At 32.9% G+C, this 21,372-nt stretch overlaps 1 protein-coding gene across 1 annotated transcript in view; it reads right to left on the minus strand.

The window, feature by feature from the left end:
- The window catches only part of LOC142983241 (uncharacterized), a 104,560-nt gene extending 84,307 nt beyond the window's left edge, over window positions 1-20,253 (minus strand). The window contains exon 1 of the mRNA XM_076130153.1: window positions 20,015-20,253. The gene's annotated coding sequence lies outside the window, so the exon portion shown is untranslated. The remainder of the gene's footprint in view (window positions 1-20,014) is intronic.
- Between the last annotated feature and the right edge of the window lie 1,119 nt (window positions 20,254-21,372).

Consider the following 21,372-nt stretch of genomic DNA (forward strand, 5'->3'; position numbering starts at 1 on the left):
GGGACGCATTTACCTAAGTAATAAACAATAAAAAACGCACAAAAGTAAAAATTGAACGCGGATATAAATTGAAAAAGTGGAAAAACTCAGTGATCCGTGATCGGACCGCAGGACGGTTCAATACACGGTTCGTCCGAACGAATGCGTCTAGATTATTCTTTTTTTCATGACGCAATAAATTTATAACAATTTCTGCGGTACGGCCCTGGCTACAAATGAATGGATGTATTGGACCGTGCAAAGCTGTGGCAACATGTATGTAATTTCGATGTTAGAAGGAATCATTTTTGTTTGGAATCAGTTCATAATTTATTTCTGACGTTTATTCCTCCGTGAGGGACTATTAGTGAACGGAGGTGTTAAATAAATCAATGAAATGGTTCTGGCGGTGAAAGTTTCTTTTTTGGTTTACCGGTTCAGCACTTTGTGGGCTTTAGGTTGAGTACCAGTAGCACGATTCTGTACAATTGGAACCATCGAGTATCGAGAGTTTGACATTTAGAATGTACTGCCAAAATTGTTTCTACAACGGCTGCTAGAGGCGCTGATTTTATTGTCATACAATTTTTTTAGACAGCTCGAATCGGAATCGAAGAATCGGGCTACAATAACATAACTTTTATTTAACCATGGAAAGATAACAAGAAGGTTTTTAGAAACTAACACTTCTACGCGGCAAAATATCGCGTATTTTGGACAACACTATCGAGTTCATCATTTAGATAGGAGTAACTTGATATTATTGTAAGGAAAGTTTGTCACAGCGCATAAAGGGCCATATTTTACGCGAACAATGAACAGTATGAACAAAATAAAGTTACGGAAGACAGGCAGACTTGTGTTCTAGGATGTAAAGCTGTTTGCAAAGAGACGCAACTATTCGTCACATTTTAACATATTGTATCGCATTGTAAATAAGACAAACCTAGATTTTTACGGATAAAATGAGACCTTATGACTAAGACTTTGCTGTCCGGCTATCTGTCACCGGACTTATGATAAACTATCTATCATAGTTAGGCATTTAATATTTCACAAGTAACGCATTCTTATTTCAGTTGCCACTATAGCGAAGTAATACTTATAACCAAATAAATATTTAAGTAGACTTTCACACAAAAAAGCGTTTTTAAGTTAAGACACTGATTTTATTTATATTTTAAACTACACAACAATTACAACCATTTTAAAAAAGAAACTGATCCGTAAAATTGTCACACTACCAGCAATAATAGTCTCGAGATCAAAAAGAATTCACGCCGAGGTTTTAATATGATTACTACGAAGCATCGTTCCATTTCAGACTCCCAGAATTTCTTCCTTCGCCGTTGAATTGTTGACGCTTTTTGTAATCCTCACTTCCACACCGAAATTACTAAGTGTCCCATTTAATTTGTCGCTAGGTATTCGTAAAAAATAGGACGTTTGTATTTTTTGCATTTTTTCGTATTATATTTCTCGTATTGTTGAGCATGAATAATAAATTTAAAGGCTTTTGTCAAATATTCAACGTCATTGTGTAAAAGATCTGTAGCACGATTGTCTTTCTAAATATTCTTTATTTTTACCACTATTTTCTATCGTCTTTCTCGCAACTTCATAAGCGCCCCTAGCGGCGGCGGCTGTAAAAACTACTTTTTAAGCACCAATAAATGTCAAAATATTAGTAGTTTATAGTACCGACTATAGAAAATTTGCGCTACAGTTAGTAGCCCTTGAGTAGGAAATGTTTAACAGTTCATATAAAATTTGACGGTAGTTACTTGGTTGTCTATGATAGCCGGAGGAAGAAAATCGCCAAATTGGAGTGAAGTGCGATGACTCTACTTCCACTCAACTACACTCTCATACTATCATGTCAAACGTTCATACATTTAAAACTCGAAAACGTTGTTCTTTTAGAATTTGCTAAAGATGCTGACGATATTACAATATTCTAAGAAAATGCTTCTCTGTTAACACAATATACATTTTGGTTTCAAAGTCCAAAGAGAAAGCGAGTGTCATACGGTACTCTAAGCTAAATACACATGGTGATACGAGTATCTTGCTTGGTAACATGAAACTTTAGATTACAGATTTAGACCAATCAATATACCTCTATTAAGTGTGTCGAACATACATTGTATCACATATTTGACATAACAACGATCGTTGTAACTTCTCTATTGAAATATCAACTATTTGTATTGGGGTTAGTACACATGTCAAGTTCAAGAAACATAGACAATTAATTTTGGCTAGTTCAAGGGCTTGAAATAACTTTCGTCTATTCCAACGAAGCAATTTTATAGTTTTATTATAAACATCGTGATGTTACCCTGTCCCCAACCTGGCTAGCGTAGTGGACTCGAGGCTTAACCGCTTCCTCATTCCGGGAGGAGACTCTTGCCCTGCAGTGGGACAGTAACGGGTTAAAATCAGTTAAAATGAGTGATAAAAACGTGGCATATAATTGATGACCCTATGTAATATGAGGCAAGCTTATTGCCATAAACTGGGCCCAATACCAAACCCTAGACTAGTACTTATTTAGAATTAGAATATTAAAAGACAATTCGGAAAAGAAACTATTAAAAATCCCAATACCTTGTAGCATGACATGTGAGTTGATTTTTGAGCCCATTATTGGTAGTGGAATAAAACAACTTGGACCACAGAAGCAAAGTTGACGAATTTTTGAATACTTTACTTTATGGGTCGTTAAGGCCCGGGAAGGGTGTGTCGCTGTAAACGGGTTAGGACCGACATTTCCACCGCCCGGTACCCGATATGCCTCTTTTATTATTGGGCACTTTTATAGGCGCGCACTTTTGTTTGTGACGATTAGGGTGTGCTTTCTATAAATGAAATTGATTTGGTGGAAATATGGATTTTTATGAAATTTGTTCATTCAACCTGTAAAAACTTATATTAGGTCGGGGAAAAAGTTTTTTCGCATTATAGTATGTATGAACTTGTAATAAAATCTCAAGCTTCAAGAATCACAAATGAGTACACGGTTCATTAGGTTTCTTTCAGTGAGCTCGTGAGGTACCCAAATATCGAGCTTTTTTGTATCGAGAAAAGATTTTGTTACAAGTTCATACATATTATAATGCGAAAAGACTTTTTCCCCGACCTAATATTTGTTGTTAATAATCTGTTTCAATAGTGTCTAAATTGTGGAGGGAATTTAAGAAAATGTTGTTTTAATCGACGTACTTTGTTCCAAATCGCTGTACTGATTAATCCCTAAAGTGTCTAGCTTTGTATTTTGTTGGTATTATATACTTGTACAAGCGTAACAACGGGTTTATAAAACACTACTAGATAATATCTAAAACAGGCAAAATTATATACCATATTATCTACCAAACTACACACCGTTGAGAGTATACCATTGAAAGATCTTAAATCCTCGATTACGAAATAAACGTGTCTGAAAATTAAATTCATTTTTGCATCAGTATAATCAACTGCAAGCAAATGTACTACAAAACAGTTTGCAATTCAAAAACAATGCACATTTCTTTCTCAGAATTTTTTAAACAAAAAGCTAAATAAACATCCACACTCACACTTTACAGCCACTTTGTCATATTTATCTTGACATTTTGCGAATTGTCTACTATAATGAATGTACAGTATGGAAGTTATTTTTTGTTCTCTCTTGCTTTTTTGGTGAAATTCACTGGGTTTATGAGTTTTTGTCGGTACGTTTTGCTATTAATGCTAGCTGAAATGACCAACTGCTTGTTATGAACTATTTCGTTCATAAATAGTGGGTAACGTTGGCTAGAGAAATACGCTCCTATTATTTTGAGGGCAAACGTACCAAGGCCTTTATAGAATACTGACTGACGCTACTAGGCTGGTAATATGTTGCGTGTAAAGTGAATTATAGAAGTTCATTATTTAAAAGGAATTATAGAAGTTCATTATTTAAAAGGACTAACTGAATTAAATCTAGCAGTAGTAGGTAATAACTTCGGTTCAAAAGACTCCTTCTCTTTAATAATGATGAAGCAAGTGAATGAATTTGATTTGACGGTTTGCAAATAGGGACATAAAGTAAGATCTAGCAAACATTGACAGAGTAATGGCCAGCTATGAAACTCTCTTCCACAAAACATAATCACTGAAGATCCAAACTAACGATGCTCAATAAATTATTGACCAGACTACTCTATAAAGTGCAACACTAAACTTTAACGAAGTTAGTCTGTCTTAGGAACAACTAAATCATCACAGCGTAACTATGCAGTCCTCTAGAGGGCTAAGGCTAACCAGATTGCAAGCGGATGGAGCCTCTAAGCAAATACTCGTTTAATAGTATTAGGTAAGTACATAACTAAGTCGTGGTCACTAATATTGTTATTGGAAATGCTGTTATAAAATAAATTTAACCCATTACTGTCCCACTGCTGGGCAAGGGTCTCCTTCCGTAATGAGGGAGGGGTTAGGCCTTGAGTCCATCAAGTTGCAATCATCATCTTAAGTTTTAAGTCTGAATTTTGAGATTGCATATTACGGCTTCTAGTTAGTTCTCGTTAATGTTTGATATATTGCCGCCAAAAACAGCATACACATACAGACAACACCAGTGCCAACATTTCGACCTGACCAGAGCTTTCATACAAGACCATCGCTTCTCACAAAAACAGTCATCTCAATATATAACAATACATTCAGGAAATGCAGCTACTATCGCCTCAAGCAAGGGCCAAGTAAACGTTCATACAAAGAGGGGCTTCCTAATACAGTTCGTTAATTGCTTCTTATAATGCCCTCGGGCAGTCATAGAGGGTCTATGAGAAAAGATTACGAGACACGCACTCCCCCTACACAAGATTAAGTAATACGTGACAACTGTACACAAAATGAGAAGCTCCCCTTGTCACCTCACATTAGCTTCTAGGCACGAATGTTTTGTTAGGGAAGGAAATTCTGACTACGTATGATGGGGTGTAATTTTGTTGTAGATTTATTTACAAAGGAACATCAAGCTAAAAGTTCTCATGTAGTATGATGTTCTCAAAACGTACATAAACCGTCATAAGTGTAGTAGACAACTAACTCTAAAACAGTTTTTTGAATCATACCGACATGATTTCCGTATACTATTCTAAGGTATTATGCGGTGACGCGTCTGGATTTGTACGGCGGTAGTCGCCTAAGACTGAAATCATTGAGTTAGGAAGACTGATGTAGCCTTGTATACGAAGGGACTTAGACTATGCTACGGATGTAATCTATTTCGTAGCATTTCTAATTTTCATTTTTGTAGGCACATAATAACTGGTGTATGACAGAAAAATATAACACGTAAGTTTGAAACTATTACCAAATCTAATATTTTATAGGTTTATCTTTTAGAGGCATTAAAACTGTGTTGCAAAATGATAAAGGACTAAAAGAGACTTCAATATTCTTGAGAGCACGCGCTCACAATGTTTGGTATTTTACAAAATCACGATAGTCATGCTTTTCAGCGCTCAAGTCCCGCGCTGCATGACGATGCGGATAAAACAAATAACTTACTGGAGAAATATGTTGCTAGATTACTAGGTAAGAATACAGATTAAAGTCGTAAATATTTTAAAGTATCGAGGTTTGTAAATATGATATTGCTAACAGGTCTTCAACGTGATAAGAATTTTAAGGTCTACGATATTTTATTTGCTCCCCGATCGATCTTTAACTGCATAAAATAACATTAAAATGAAGATGTATACAACCCTGCGTGCGACATTATATTTTGTTAACTTATTCTGTCTCATTGATGGGCGTTGTATTTTAAATTCTCAATCGATCGTTCTCTATCTATATATTTCTGATAAAGGTATTACACGTGTCAAGTATTATAGAAAAGATTTATGGTTAATTTGGAACCCCATAAGGTCACATAAGCTATTTTTTCATAGAGTAAGCAAAAAATTGCCAAAAAGATGGGGAAGAAAATTTTTACGCGAGTGAAACACGTATTGAGCGTTTAACAGCAATTCCATGCTTGGGATTTTCCTTAAAAAGCTTTTAGGAAAAAGTGAAAATTCACACATATGAAATACATAATATACCATGTTATTTTCCTGTTCTTATTGTTACATAAAGGAAAAAAGATTAAAGCTTAATTATTTTAGCACGCATTTATTGTTAATTAAATACGGACATAACTGTCGTCAGAAAACCACAACCTTGTACCAACTACCTATACAATACGAAAATTCAAAAGCCTAAAAAATATATTTTAATATTGAAACACTGCAGTGAAAATAAAATGCACACCAAATAAATAACAGTATAAAAATATAATTAATTCAACTACCACAATATCAAACCGTAGCAATTTAATCTCGGTCGATTAAACCCCCGAAATCCGACCATACTTTAAATCATTCTTTTATACTATGGAGTGGACGCACAAATAAAATGCAGGGTGGAAAATTAATGATCTCTGCCGACCTATCGGTGTGACGAACGTCCGTGACAGTTGTGCTATTACCGTGCAACCGTCGCTTGCAACTAGCTGTCAACGTTTTGAGTTACTGAGTTGACAAATAGATCCTGGTTTTTAAGAGTCTAATAATTGTAGTAGGTTTGGACTGTTTGTTGTATGGAGTCGTAGTTCTTTAAAAGAAAAGTAGACCCAAAATGACAGAACAACAAATTTAAAAAAAAACAAAATCAAAAATATTTTAGTGACATAAAATTTGTTACATGAACAACCATATAGGGATATTATGTTGTCCTATTGATAACTGTGTAAAACGAGTCATTTCTCTAGATATACTTAAAAGTCGTGTCAGAAACATTTAAGATCATAATTTGTTTTCGGCACTGGTTATTAAATCTGTTTAATAATAATGTTCTAAATCTGTTTTTTATCTACAACAAAATAAACTGTTAATCAGGATACCTTTCTTAGCAGGATGAATTTTGAAAAACGCTCTTAAAACAGCAAAAAATAATTTATTGCTTAAAATATAAACCAGAAAAAGTTATTCGCTATTTCAAATCAGCTTATAGATTATATTAAGCAATCTAGAATTATCTATATCATAATCTACAGCTGTATATTTTAGCAGAATTTGAGAGAAACCACTCAGCACTGATTCTATCGTAGCCTTAAGAATATAATATTGTCTCCTTGAAGCTTGTCTCGAGGGATACTTACGAGTATCTGCGCTAATATCTCCCGTGAGCGAAATTACACCTCGATCGAACATTGGTTAGGATCAAAGTAAACCTCTGTATAAAGATTTAAGATATTTTTGCCAAGTGAAAAATGAAGTAAATCTTTTTGCTATGGAACATTAGTTAACTAAAACTCACACAAGAGTTTTTGAAATGATGATAATTACAGTATTCAAACAACTGATAAAAATGGGAATGGGTATAAATAATGAATTACAAAATATACCCCGGTAGTCCCGTATAATTGAACATTTTAAAGGAAATATATTTTGCAGATGGTACCGTGAATAATACTGCTGGGCTGTGGTCTCTAAAATTTTAGTTCACTTTTTTTACTTTTTTTTTGTTTACAGGTAATAAGAGTTTTCTTTACAAAGCTAAATATCTCGTATTTTCAATTATTTTACATCAAAAATGAGTAAGCTACAGTTTTAAGGGTTCGGTTGAGCAAAGTGGGATAGCGGAAGACTTACGATATTGCCCGTGTGACTGTCTGTCACAGCAGTTTTCCTCGGGGAGCGTTCAACTAGAACATTTTGCGCTACTCTAAGGATATTGCTGGTAATATTTCTACGTGTTTTTCATTTTATATTAATGTAATTGTTTTTATGGATGAATATTAAATGGTTTACACGCTTACGGTCCGAAAATAGAATGGATACAATGGCGGCCGTACATATAAAAGATCCGATAAAATTCAATCATCATAGCGTATGTTTGTTGCTTTTTGGCTCAAAAACAATAACTAATTCTATTAGTATTATCAGATTTAAAGTGATTTCACTCTCAATTGTTCTCATTTGATGTGTACAGTCTGTTAAAAGTTAATTTTAGTAATCAATAATAACTTTTCTTACTCTTAAATTCGTAACAAAAATATACTTTGCCTAACAGACACACTACAAGAATAAACTGCTCATCAAGATTTTACTTTAAAGATTGCAAAGTAATCTGGGGGCACGGAAGTGCCCCCGCAAGTCGAGCAAAAAAAAGCGGCACGGCCGTACCATCCTTTTCTCGAAGCAATTCGGGCTATTTTCGACCCCCCTATAATGTCGTTGTGGATAAAACAAGAAGCCTGAATTTTCAGCAACTAATTATTCATTGTATAAACACGGTATATTTAAAATTTCAGTCAATTTGAACCAGTAGTTTAAGAATGACAACTTGTTAAAATTTTGAATTTTGTCACTCACTGATTCACTGACTCACTGACTCACCGATCATCAAAAGTCTAAGGTACTTCTAGCAGACTTAGAAGCTTCAAATTTAGAATACAAATAGGGTTTAGTGTCTTAATCATGGGAAAAATCCAATATTTTCTAATTTCAGTCCAGTTTTCTAAATACACTAACTGCAACATTAACTTTGTAATCCCATATAAATGTATAAGATTACAAGATTACATTTGCAGTTAAGAATAATTACTACTGTAGAAAATAATAAATAATATGTGTAGATAGGTTCATACTATACGAGGCATAACGGGAGGGGATATAGGGTGGGTAAGGGTGTTTAGCCCATGAAAATGAAAAACATTCCCATAGGAATATATGTTGAATTATAAGAAAAAACGTCTTTCCATACAAATTGGACTTATGTTCGTTCTACAAAAAGAAGTGAGATGCCACCAAAAACATTCTGTAAAAACCTCAAGTCTCGCAGCTCAGTCTTTCTGGCGTAAAAAGTGGTGAGATCTATATAATACCAAGTCGATTAATCTATTTCGTCTCTACTTAAAGGACCTTCTGTCTTAAGTTATTACATAAGTTATTATCATGCCAATATTAAAAATATTTTACGTTTAAAACAAATAGATCGACTTGGTCATCGCATGAAAACACAAATTCGCCATAAAAATTTCAGGAGCATTAACTTCTCGTCGTGCTGTGTAGTGTAATACATACAAATCATGCGATGGCCAGGGCGGTCTATTTGTTTGAAACGTAAAATATTCTTAATATTGGCATTATAATAACTTATGTAATAACTTAAGACAGAAGGTCCTTTAAGTAGAGACGAAATACATAGATTAATCGACTTGGTATTATATAGATCTCACCACTTTTTACGCCAGAAAGACTGAGCTGCGAGACTTGAGGTTTTTACAGAATGTTTTTGGTGGCATACATTTTATAGTAATCCATAAAGCTCAAGGTTCAATTACTTAATACTTTATCCAGCTTTATAATACTAGAACATCGAACATAGAACTCTTATACTAATACACTGATCGGTAAACAATGAGTCAAGTTACCAGAGCGATTATTGCGGTAAATCTCTAACAACGAGACTGCGAAACCGCGATGCGGTGGCAAGATCCGCTTGAGAAATGCCTTATTCGCAACTCTACCTGGAATACATCCTTGGATCTTTGAATTCGAACTGGTTGTATTAAAATATTTTAGGTGAATATCATTTTGTTTATATGACGTCGTTTTCGTAAAGAATAATATGGCTGTATAAAAATATTTTAGGTGAACGTAATTTTGTTTGGATTACATTGCTTTTGAATAAATTTTAGAAATAAGGTTGTTTCCCAATTTATACTCTTGTCGCAAAGATAGTTATAGTTATCAGTAATAACATTTAATGTTGCTCCATTTTAGATATTAACCTCAAATTGAACGTTTAAATTTCAGTTGATGATTTTCTCAAAATTGTTTTTATTTTTGGTGAAAAATTTAAATAACCCCTCATCCATTTATTTTCAAATCTCACCTAACCATAACTTCTTCTAGCGATTCAAAATCCTGAAAATCTAGCAAGACTAAATGTACCCTAAAAATTCAGCATTCTCTCTAGGCATTGTATTAAAAAATAGCGTGAGGGAGAGTGGCAATTTATAAGAATTAGTGTGCGATAATCGTAATTCAAGTTACCGTGTTAACCATCTCCTAAGGCTGTACTTACTCCCTTTATTGCGATAAAATATAATGAAAAACTTGTACACGGTGCTGTAATCTTTATTGTGTATGAATTATTAAGGATTGCCTTTTAAGTGTTTTTTTCTGGCCTATTTTAGAAGTTTGGTTCTGTCTGAAACTTTTATTGCGTAGATTTTGTAGTTAGAAAGTTTTTATTCAGGTTATAAGCTCTGAATGGATAGATTTAAAGCTTTTTATGCTAAAAGGATTTTTGCATTAGAAATTAGCAACTTTTTTCTTAAAGTAAAAATTCTTTCAGCCCATAGTCATTCAATTTAGTAACACAAATATTTACGCATTAAAGAAAATGTTAGATAGGGACGACAAACTACAACTTATGACTATTGCATAGGTTTTGTCCAAACTAGAGGTGAAACTTAATACTACTACAAATTAACGTCATCCAGCTAACTATCAGAATATTATAGAGATCTAATCAATGCCTCTAGCGGGCGTGGTTGGAACTATTTTGGCAGAACATTTTTAATGACAAACTTTCGATATACCACTAAGATCGACTGTACAGAATTGTGCTATGTATATCGAATTAGGAAACTAACAGCAACTTACGTGATCCTTATTTTCTTAAAACGGCCAGTTTTGTTCAAGCTAGGAATCAAAGCAATACAAACCACACTAAAAGTTCGTCACAAGCAATATACTTAATGATTATAACGTTGCTATCAAAACGTTATGAATAAGCGTTTTACCGTTTCATTATATTACGAACATAATTTAAATGGAATGAAATCGTTTACTGAAATTTATTTTTCATTAGTTATTGCTCGGAGCTTTTTCGGTGGAAAATTTCGGTTCACCATAATATTAATACGATGTTTGGTTCACTAGTTTTTCCAATGTTTTTGTATTCTCTTCCTTTTTATTGCCTTTGTTATATTTCTGGGTATGTACAATTATTCTCGGTAGAAACTAGCACTTTTTATTCGTATAGTTACGAGTACTAGTGTTCAAGTTTTTAAGCTATTTTGTGATACACGTATGATATATGCTATGCTGAGTAGCACAGCATAATAATATATTCGGTTTAAAATATGTATTTTACCAAAAATCGGTTTCGATACTACAGCATACAACCTATGACAATGAAATAGATAGATAGAAATATATAGAAGAAATAGCTTCTGTCCTCACAAAAAAAATTCAGCATAAAAATTATCTTGGGTGAAAAACTCTTGAGTCGTTTTTGTGTGAAATAGTAACAAACATTCATACATCCTTACAAACTTCCTTATTTATAATATTCGTACCATATACTTTAGCTATAAATTTAAATAAAAATTACATCCTCGTAACGCCTATAACGTTCATGTCGACACACTTAATACAAATTCTCGTAAACCAAAATTACATGACTAACCTCACATTAACACGTACCTAACATACTATGTACTACATAGTTATACAGCAAAATTATCGAAGGATATTGTTCCGTTCAACCCAATGTTATCAACCGGTATCTTGACAATAATTTGCCACTATATTGAGGGTGTCTGCGAGATGAAATCTAATGGATTTTAGACAGATTATTGTATCAGAACATGCATGTATGCAGGAGATACTAGGAGTTTGGAGGCTTTGTGTGGAGTTGTTTAAATAAGTTTAGTGAAATATTGAACAAACTAATTATTAAGTCGTTTAACGCATTTCTTAAGGACATAAAAAGTTCCCAACCAGCACATAGAGGAGACATAGATTGAGGGATTTTTGACCTTCGTGTTCGGCGTACAGCGAGTTTTACCCGCAATTTGAGGGGAGAGCTTTGACCAGCAGTGGGACAACAACGACTAGAAATGTATTTATATATTCTAACCTTGTTTCAAAGGTGATGCGTAGAGATTAGAGAAGACAACTTGTGACAATCCGTGAAAAAACTTATTTTGCTTTATTCACATTAGTGGATTTTATCACATATTACGACAGTGTATGTCAATTCATGCTTGCTAGTCACAATAAGTATCAACAATATTATTCGCCTAATAGTGATTTCAGAGAAATGTTTATCACATTAAAACAACTCGTACACAAAAGTAACATAAAAGATAACATCCAATAACATTCCTAATTAATTATAAATAATACTTCTGAGAACACATCAATAGGTACCCGAGAACCTCACATAAACACGGCGATACATAAATTGAAAGGAACATACATATAGAAGCTTTACCGAAAAATAATATTCATAACTTCGAGCTTGAGATATCAAATAATCAATCACTTTCTTATTTTTGATACGCGGGTTGAATTTTTGATGTTATGTGAAATTAAGGGAGACGGTGAACGTGTGTTTTGGTTTTATAGACGCTGTATAGGAGAGTATGGTGTGATCATCGTCACGTGGTTATAGATATACACATATTATATGTGTACATATAATCACACCAGTATTTTATATACCTCTGTCTCCACTTTCGAGTATAACAGGTGCGATACTATGTATATATATTATGTAAACATAATGCCATCAAAAACATTCTGTAAAAACCTCAAGTCTCGCCGTAAAAAGTTGTGAGATCTATATAATACCAAGTCGATTAATCTATTTAGTCTCTACTTAAAGGACCTTCTGTCTTAAGTTATTACGTATGTTATTATCATGCCAATTTAAAAAAAATACCTCTAAAACAAATAGACCGACCTGGCCATCGCATGATTTGATTATTAGTATGTATCACACTACACAGCACGACGAAAAGTTAATGCTCCTGAAATGTTAATGGCGAATTTGTGTTTTCTTGCGATGACCAAGTCGGTCTATTTGTTTTAAATGTATTTTTTTTAAATTGGCATGATAATAACATACGTAATAACTTAAGACAGAAGGTCCTTTAAGTAGAGACTAAATAGATTAATCGACTTGGTATTATATAGATCTCACAACTTTTTACGGCGAGACTTGAGGTTTTTACAGAATGTTTTTGATGGCATCTCACTTCTTTTTGTAGAGCGAATAGAGCAAACATAAGTCCAATTTGTATGGAAAGCCGTATTTTTTTCATAATTCAACATATTTTCCTATGGGAATGTTGTTCAGTTTCATGGGCTAAACACCCTTACCCACCCTATACCCCCTGCCGTTATGTCTCATATAGTAGATACATATTTACACCTATTTATTTTATTTTCTACAGAAATAATAATTTAATTCATTAACTGCAAATGTAACCTTGTAATCTTATACATTTATAATTCAACATATTTTCCTATGGGAATGTTGTTCAGTTTCATGGGCTAAACACCCTTACCCACCCTATACCCCCTGCCGTTATGTCTCATATAGTAGATACATATTTACACCTATTTATTTTATTTTCTACAGAAATAATAATTTAATTCATTAACTGCAAATGTAACCTTGTAATCTTATACATTTATATAGGATTACAAAGTTATTGTTGCAGTTAGTGTATTTAGAAAACTTGACCGAAATTAGAAAATATTGAATTTTTCCCATGATTAAGACACTAAACTCTATTTGTATTCTAAATTTTAAGCTTCTAAGTCTGCTAGAAGTACCTTAGACTTTTGATGATCGGTGAGTCAGTGAGTCAGTGAATCAGTGAGTGACAAAATTCAAAATTTTAACAAGTTGTCATTCTTAAACTACTGGTTCAAATTGACTGAAATTTTAAATATACCGTGTTTATACAATGACTGATTAGTTGCTGAAAATCCAGGCTTCTTGTTTTATCCACTACGAAATTATAGGGGTGTCAAAAACAGCCCGAATTGCTTCGAGAAAAGGATGTTACGGCCGTGCCGCTTTTTTTTTTGCTCGACTTGCGGGGGTACTTCCGTGCCCCCAGATTATAATTATAACATAATTATGTTTATGTTTCGCACAAACATAAATGATGATTGTTCAAACATAGTAATAGTTAGTACGTTCAACAACGATGAATAACTAGAACGAAAGTATCGCTCAATCTTTTTTTCATAAGAAATGGTTTATCAAATTGGTGACAGGCTTGATAATAATGATTATGGAACGTATAAACACATTTTGTATAACTAACTGTTAACTTTATAACTTTGTTTATAAGAATTCATCAGCATTTACACGTAAATGATTACTTATAACTTGTATTAAAGTAAATTTTCCACTATTGACCTATCAAAACTTTAGCTAGTTATTTTATTTTGTGTCACGATTATTCAGCACTATAGAATAGAATAGTACTCAGTAGTTCGGAATAAGTTCACTGAATACCAAAAGGGCTTAAAAATAATTAGTACAAAATCATTGGACTGGTACCTAATCAAGTATTAAAATAGTTGAAATGTATCTAAAACTTATCCGTGACGCAATTTCATACCACATTCGACAACTTACTAGCTATCGACATTTTTTGCATGAAAGCTTGATGAGCGCCCCTAGCAGATGCTATAGAAACTAATTTTAATTTAAATGTCAAACGCTTGCCATTGATTGTACCGAATTAAGAAAATCGCCATTCAGGTGGGCGATATTGTTGCTAAATCGATTATTGAAAACCGGCTATCTAAGAAATTTTGTATGAAGACATGATCAGCGCCCCTAGCGGATGCTGTAAAACAACATTTTGAATACATTTTAAATGTCAAACGCTCGCTAGTCGAAAGTACCGACTGTTAGAAAATGGTCCTACAGTACAACAGAAGCTCCAAACATTGAACAACACGTCTCTCTTAAGCCTCCCGGAAAATGTGTAATGTTTGTACATGAATATCCATTTAAATTACATTCTGCGCGATATCGACACAACCACAAGATTATGGAAATTGTTTTCCTTTAGGTTTAGGACCAACAAAATGTTGCTTACCCTTCAAAATTTGATTTTACGTAACAAAGGATGGTAGTTGTAAATTGCTTGATTATGAGTTTACAAGCTGGGTGGTAACGCTAACCGTATTACATGAGTTTGGTTTGAACAGTCGAAATTTATTGGTGAAATTTTTTCGAAAATAAAACGTTTCACTCTGAATAAGGGACAATTTGTTTGTAGAGAAGGTATCATAAAACTTATATTGCATTATCAAGTCGCATTCTTTGATCTCTGGCAAACTCCATGAGATAAAGACGCTTTGATGTATGTGCGTCTATTGTCTATGATATTATTCACAAAACATAATAGAAAAAAAAAACGAAGGTTTATATTCATTATAACGAATATAAACCTTCGTTTTTTTTCATAAAAAGTTTTTCCCGAAACGATTTCGCATCCAAAACACTAAAACCTAACAATACTAGGAAAAAACAAATTCATAGAACAGAAGGTACCTATTATTTTCTAGAACAACTACTATTCTAAAAACTCATACATATGTATTGTGTAATTCCATTGCAAGCCATTACTGCCGGTCGTAAATAGCGATTAAAGTCCCTATTCAATTTGCTAAGGGATCTATCGTGCAAGAGGCAATAGGCAGAATGCAGGCCGGACGTTTAGGCACACCTCTGCCGAAGGTTTGTATTTAATAGTAGGATTAAATTTATTGATTTGTTAATTCCTTTTGAGTATGATTGTGTCGAGAATTTTGTATGATTGTGTAAGTTAATGATATTAGAGAAAAATATACATAACAAAGAGGATTGGTGACTTTTGTTTCAAGATGGTTGCCTAGCAGTCGAAAAAATACGACTATAAAATATTGTTTGATATATTTTATTTAATACTGTGTTATTGACGGAATTAGGCATACACCTAGGATTGCCACGAAACTAAACAAAAATGAAGATTGGCGTACACGCGAGACGGACCATTATTTTCAGAGATTAGAAAAACGCTGACGATGATGATCTTAGATTGGTATTTTTAAGTCAGAGATTTCGAAGAAACAGTCACTTCAGTTTCCCATCTGTTTGTCATCGTGCGTATTGAAAATTTTAGTGCTTGTTTCCTACATCACTTATGAAATGTTAATATAGTCAACATTTTAATGTTTTAAAACCTAGAACTTTTCTTTTAACAAAAAATATACCTAGGAAAACAAACTCCCATTGTTTCAACAACAAAAAGAAGTAAAATTAAAGTAAAACTTTTAACAACTGTGTCGTGGTCTTGTTTGCCAACGTCCTAGTTCTCAATATGATACCAGAGTCCACAAACTGTTCGCTCAGTTTCAATCCCTTCTATAAGGCTTTGTAATACAGATAGCTCAAAAGCAGCTAAGGTTCTAGTAAACATGTGATCTAGCGATTGTTTGGTTATTGCTTGTAAATAGACTTGCAAGAGATGAGCTATAGTAAAATAAAGAAGTCACTTTGTATGACTTTATCTCATGGATAGTAGAAGTAAAATAGCTTTGGAATGGCATATCGGATTTAGAAAGATCATTCAGAAGTTATCGAATATTCAAGTGCGTGAATACATTGTTAAAAAATCTCTTTTAACGTTTTACGATGTGAGACGAACCAGTAATTTAAGGAATAAAATATTTACTAGAAATTTGTTAAGTAGAAATAATGTATCCAAAAATTTAAGAAAAAAGTGAAAATACCAAAAAAATCTATTGTTTTTTGAAGATAAACAAACTTGACATTTGGATCATACGGTTCGTTACGACTGTATCGAAAACTCGCGATTATTCCACATAAACACTTGTTCGACTACCTGCAAAAAAAGCAGGTAAAACAAAAGCTTCTAATATCCCTTAACTGCAACAAATGACCTACCTTACAAGAAATTACGGAACAGTTAATCCAAATTAAAAAGCGGTGACGTCATAAATAGCTCCCGCTTGACCGAAGAGAAACCGGAGTCTAATTTAAAAGAACGATATTGGTCAGTTGCTATGTATTTCTAACCTTCTATTTTTGGGTAAAGATACAATGAACAATCGTTTTATTTACTAGACTACTTATATTAACAAAACACAATAAAAGCCTAGTGTCAAGTTAATTTTAAAAACGAATGATAGCTAATTGAGACCTCAGCTCAAAATTGGTCGCAACGACACAACTTACAATCATTGTGATATTTAATATCTAAGAAAAAAACAATGTGTACTTAATATTTTTTCTTGAAGTACCGAACTTGTATGATATATTCTAAGACAGTCTCAACTAAACCAATATCTAGCAAAATTCGTAACAAAATCAAAACTTTATCTACCGAAATATATAACAAAAATCAATCATACACCATCACACAATCTAAGCCGCTTCGCAAAAATTACCAAAGGCCTTACCAAAATTATATCCAATTATAAACTGAATAAGACTAATTACAGACACGTCAATTTACAAAACCACTTCTGTTTCAACCAAAACCCCGAAGGCCCTTAAAAGCATTAACCTTTAGCGTTTAAACGAGAACATATCAATCTTCTTGATCAAAATAGCAATTCCTTTCATCTGATACATTAATAGCATAAAATTACGCCGGTGTTACAAATATTAAACGGTGTTTGTGCCTAATATGAATATGAAATCAGCTTTTTATAACGATATTTATTATGTAATTGAGTGGTGTTAGTCACGGAACGGTTATTTTGAATTTTCAGTCGTTGAGCGATTATTTTACATTAAATATGACCCTGAGAAATTTGACTGTAAGGTTTTAATCTTCTTCTTTTCGTATGGTTAGTGGTCAACCTAGTGTCAAAGTTGTTAAAGCCGCCCGAAGGCCTTTGACGTGGCTTAACGACTGTTATCTTAATTGACAACAACCGGGATCGACTTTTTACGTGCACTCCGAAGGTTTTAATGTAAGATGAAGACAACCATAATAGTCAATAACGATACCAATGCAAACGAAAAAAGTAAATAAAATCAATCGACAAAGCTATCTAAACGCTAAAAACTACTGGGCTATCGATGTTTCCAAGATAAAAGCTCTAAATAATTGTATCGATTTTCTTAAATCCTCAAAGTATTCGTAACATTCAAATTATTTAACTTCATACACAATGGAATATGAACCAACTAACTGTCATCGAAACCATTAACATAACTTCTATTATAAAGGTCTATCACAAAAATTACAATCACCCACAAAGTCTTTTATACAATGCTAATATCCAAAAAAAAATCTTATATCAGGCATAACGCGCAAACATACATAATGTAAGCATAGTAATATTTTACATGTCTCGCAAAAAGTTACTAGTGAATCCTTAGTTCTCCGCGCTGTATAATATACGCCATTTATTCTCACCCTGTATAATATTTCAACGTTCTCATTAAAACGCGCTGACTTCAGCTAAAATATATTTTATAATAAAGTTATCTTAATCATGGTAAGGTTTATGATTTGATTTCGAATAAATATAAGTTTGATGTAAAAATAAAAAAGGCGGCAAGGTATCAGGCTTAGAAGTGATGTCTATAAAACTGAGAGTCGTACCTCTCCATACATTTTCTAAGAACTATTCATGATCCTATGATATTACTATTAAGGTAATTAGTAACACCACAAAAAAATCAATGTTATTAAAAAAGTATGAATCACCCGCAATTGTAGGGTTAGGAAGAAATTTATTCCTAAACCTTTATAACATCGTTAAAATAGGCTATTGAAAAGCCAAAATTTCAAATAACGTAGTAAAACGACCAAAAACAAAATAAAAATTTCACAATCGACTTAAAAACTAAAATGCGGGACCGTTATTTTATTGTAAAACACTAAAGCGCAAAAACTACATGGCTAGTTTTTCACTAACTGTCGGAAAACTTATACTGTTAAATCCCTAATTATCTTTCATCAACATATTCTCAAATAAATTCCACTAACCTAAAGGAAAAACTGTAAGCAAATTCGAGTTTTAAATTACATTTTCTTTGGTGTATTCGTTAAAATTTGGAAGGCGAAACATTTGAGATAATTACTGCAGATAAAGTATATTTAAATTTATCTTGATGCGGCTTGTAGCTGACAGCCGAGGACATTGACCTATGTAATTAATGATTTAATTAAATTATGTAGGCATTCATTCAAATTATTTAACCTTAAGAATAATCTGTATAGTTTGCAACCTATGTTTAATCACTGCTTACGATTTAAAACAAATGGCATACGTATTAGTTTCCGATTATTTAGAAAAAAAATGTGTATTGCTATTTAGAAAATAAATAAATAATTATTATTACACGACACTCATCTATCTCTTAGATAGGAACGTTATCCTCATCTTTACAAACAAGTGCCTAATCCAATATTGAATTAAAAAAAAACTGTAATAAAAGAAAAAAATCTTTCAAAAGCAGAATATTCCAACCTAGCTTTTGAGAAGAGAACATTCATAGAAATAAGTCCCTACCGAGAAACATTTTAGAAAAAGCTTAAAATATATATGCACAGAGTATCACAAAAAATATATACACTGTCAAAAACTGAAGTAAAGCTCACCAATTATTATTAAAGCCAAAAATCCGTACAAAAATTGTTGCGATAAAATGTTACGCAATTATAAAAATACGTGATTTTCCGGCAGAGGAAGATAGCGTTAAAATAATTAGATTTTCATGACGCAGTCATTATAACTTGATTAACTTTGAACGTAAAAAAATATATTTAAGACTTATTTAATATCAAAATCATCATCATCATCATTATAATCATACCTAAATTAATTAACTAATTATTTAAAATACATTCTTGATAAATACTAAATTACGTTTTACACCGAAACACTAACCCTATAATTATTATTTCAAAGATATCTGCTTGTCTCTTATTTATTATTATAAGTATGTGTATTAAATATTCAAACGCCAATTAATATTTTAAATGTTATTTATAACATTAATATTATGACAGTAATTAAAGCATTAATTAATATTAAAATATAATTACACGTTTTAAAAACCAATAGTAAGAACACTATAAACAGTCACCTATTATAAAACAGCGAACTTAATTACTATTTATGACTAAAATAATAATTATATAATTTAAAAAAATATTTACCTCTAAAAATCCACAATTATTTTTTTCCCACTAAATCACAAAACAATTCTGTCTGTCACAATTCACACTTTTAATCTCTAAAAAAAGTTTCTAAGCAAACACCAAACACGACCAAAAAAAATTCATACAACCATCACATATTTTTGTTCCAAAGAAAATTGATTCCCACAGCGTTCGGGGTAAAAATTTAATCGCGATCTCTTATAGTTGGAAATATCGTCTATTAGCGACCGTCCGCAACGACGTACGAAAACGCACTGGGGTGTCTTTACGTGCGAGTGTGCGAGAGAGACGGCAACAGTAAAGCAGGAGGGGTTGCCAGTGAAATCTATATGGAGCTTATAAACTGGCCACGAAAATACTACGGAAGTCTCAGGCCATTCAGCTTGGACGTCAATAGGTTCTTGAAGAATATTTGGCCACCGTCAAGTGCTAATGGCATCCAACATTATGTAATACTTTCGTGACTTGTGAGTACGGCTAATGGAGCAAAAGGTTTCGTTTCTTACCATCATTGAACGTTCGACTTGGCGTTTTGTTATTTCTTATGAAAGTCTTTTTCAAAGCTGAGATTGCAATAAAATAAACTGAAAATAATTTTATGACTGTTAGTTCGATGAACTAGATAATACGTTTCGCAATTTTGCATAGATCTGCGGCTGCGTTTTAGAGAGCAGGAAAAAATAAGAGCCATTTCCCCAAATATCCGAAGCCACTCAAGTTTGGATATATTTGATTGAAGGAAATTGGAATTTGTGACTTACTGGATCATGTTGAGAACTTCAATCAAATGTGTTTACTTACTTCGAATATTATATTGAGAGAATTATTTTTTTCTGGATATAAATCACGACGACGTGATAGTAGTTTTGATTATAGTAAAAGCTTTGAAATTGTAAAAGAAGTTATTTTCTCCGTTTATTAGTTTGCTTATATTTTTAGTCATCACTTATCTGTTACTTAAAATTAGTTTATCTTTTCAAGATAAAAAGATTGGCTAAAAATTTGCGGTGTAACGTAGGCATAACTATTAATATTGTTATAACTACGAGTATGTTGACCATGAGCAACCACGAAAGAAAGTGTATCATAAAACTTTATTTAAGTAGGTACCTTCTTAACTTGGCGACGGATAAAGCAGTTGAGGTTGCCAGGTTCTGGTCAACAATTGTTTAGGCAATACCATGGTGAGTCGTTGACACGACAGAAGAAGAAGTAGGTACCTTAAAAACAAATTGAAGAATTCTTGGGTGTGTAAGTTTCCTTACAATGTTTTCCTTTATCGCAGCACTTTGCGTAGACTCTTTTAAAGTAGGTTTCGTTCTTGGAAAACTGATCTACGTCTCATTTATTATTAT

Source organism: Anticarsia gemmatalis, chromosome 23 (assembly GCF_050436995.1).
Source record: "Anticarsia gemmatalis isolate Benzon Research Colony breed Stoneville strain chromosome 23, ilAntGemm2 primary, whole genome shotgun sequence".
NCBI classification, from domain to species: Eukaryota; Metazoa; Arthropoda; class Insecta; order Lepidoptera; family Erebidae; genus Anticarsia; species Anticarsia gemmatalis.